The sequence below is a fragment of the Chaetura pelagica genome, unplaced genomic scaffold (genome assembly GCF_000747805.2).
Source record: "Chaetura pelagica isolate M959 unplaced genomic scaffold, ChaPel_1.0 scaffold698, whole genome shotgun sequence".
Lineage (NCBI taxonomy): Eukaryota > Metazoa > Chordata > Aves > Apodiformes > Apodidae > Chaetura > Chaetura pelagica.
In genome coordinates, this window is record NW_009954236.1 from 663,929 (window position 1) to 666,282 (window position 2,354).

Here is a 2,354-nt window from a genome sequence, read left to right on the forward strand (position 1 = left end):
AGCCCGTCCACCCCACCTGAACCCCCACCCAAGCACTTTGACACCCCTAAAGACTTTGGCTGCCCCCATTTGTCCCCAGCTCTGCTTGGTGCTGCTGCAGAGAGACCTTCCTGGGCAACAGTGTCACCCACCCCTTCTCCTCCTGGCACCCCAAGTCCCACGGGGGACAGTGGGTGGCCCCACGTGTGCTGTGGGGCTGCCTGGTGCTCCGGGGACACTGGGGGGGCCACCTGGTGACTCAGTGGTTCTGTCCAAAGAGCCAGGGATTCACTGTCAGGGGGTCAGATCCTTCCCTGAAGGTTTTTGGGGGGCAATTGGGGCTGCAGGGCAGGAGCCTGGAGCTCCCTGCACCAAGGAGGCTGCACCAGCTGGTTCCCAAGAGGGAAGAGCAGAGGGCTCAATGCAAAGGATGGTGTGTGTGCCAAGCAGCTCGTTCCTTCTCCAAAGGGCACCAAGACTGTGCTTATTTATGCAAACCTCTGGCACAGGGACCTCACACCTCATCACAGACAGTGTCGTGTCCCCAGACAGGCTGTCTTTGGGGTGTCACTCCAACCACCTCTTGGAAAAATTTCATTTCCTTCTCTTCCAGGTGCCTTGAGCACAGATCCTGGTCATGAAGCTTCTCCTGAGCCTGACACTGCCAGGATGAGCTGGGCAGGGTGGGGTGACCCCCCGAGCCCAGCCCTGCCCTGCTGGATGCCCCTCAGCTCCAGCATTTTCCCTCTGTCCCATCACCTCCCAGCTGAGCTGCCACCTTGAGCCAGGGCTCCAGTCCCAAACTGCCTGAGTTCCTGGCTCTGGGATGGAATCCTGGGGCTTACACCTGAAATCCTGATGCAGAATTCCTTCCCTTAAACTGGGCCAGGATGAGAAAGCACTGCCTGGGTCCCACCCCTGCCCTGGTAACTGGGACACCTGGGAAAAAAAACCTGCAGAGAGACTGGGAGAGATGGCACTAATATGAATTATTTACTGTTTATAATGAGGCTCCACTTTTCTGGACCACATCCCAGCATGGGGCTTTAAAGAGGCTGGAGATAAGAGGTCAGTCCCCAGCTCCATTCTGCTCTGGGATATAGCACCAGCATCCCCAGAGAATACCAGGTACTGGGATGCAACTGTGGAGCCCCATCCTGGTGGTGGGTGCCTCAGTGTGTGGCTGGGGAGGGTCATTGCTGAGGAAGGGGGGAAAATGCTCTCAGAATGGGCTTTTGCATCCAAGAGGTTTATTCCAAGTGCTAGTGCCAGGAAGGGACACCTCCCACCTGCCCAGGCTGCTCCAAGCCCCATCCAACCTGCCCTTCAACACTGCCAGGGATGGGGCAGCCACAGCTTCCCTGGGCAACCTGGGCCAGGCTCTCACCACCCTCACTCCCAAGAATTTCCCCCTCGTGTCCAACCTCCATCTCCCCTCTCCCCCTTTTAATCCATCCCTCTTGTCCTCTCCCTCCCTGCCCTTGTCCCAGGTCCCTCCCCAGCTTTCCTGGAGCCCCTTCAGGCCCTGGAAGGTGCTCTAAGGTCTCCCTGGAGCCTGCTCTTCTCCAGGCTGAACCCCCCAACTCTCCCAGCCTGGCTCCAGAGCAGAGCTGCTCCAGCCCTTGGATCATCTCTGTGGCTCCTCTGGACTCTCTCCAGCAGCTCCATGTCCTTCCTGTGTTGGGGGCTCCAGACCTGGACACAGCTCTCCAGGGGGTCTCCCCAGAGCAGAGCAGAGGGGACAATCCCCTCCCTGGCCCTGCTGCCCACACTGCTGTTTCTGAGGGCATCATTCCCATCGGATACACCAAGACAGCTCAGCCTCATCTTTCCTACAGCCTGGAGTGCAACCTGCAGAGCTGAAGCCCAAGGGATGGCCATGCCCAGGGAGCTGCTGGGGGGGCTGAAGGGCTGGGCAGGCAGGGGGGCTGTGATGCAGCAGCCTCAGCTCCAGCTGCTCTGCCAAGAGCAGGAACAGGAAGGAAAAGCCCCTTTTCCCTGCCAAGGTGAGGAAACTGCCACCAACCCACGTGGGGTGGGGGTGACACCCAGCACAGGCCTGGACGTGGCTCTGTCTGGAGCAGATTGAAGCTGGTTCGGGTTGGAATTTTGGCTGAAGCTTTTGTTCCTGGCTGAGCAGGGGATGAGACCTGGGCACCCTGTTCCTACCATCCCTGTGATCCTCTCTCCTGCTCGGCTGCCAAACACAACCAGAACTCACCCCACCCGGCTGCTGAGAGTCACATCCCAGCGGAAAGGACCCCAAAAAAACCCCCCTAGGTTCCTGTGGGGGGAGCAGCCCCCTCCCCCGTGCCACCTCAGCCCAATTAACGCCCCCTGAAACGCTAATGACGTTGGCAGGGCCGCGGCTGTGA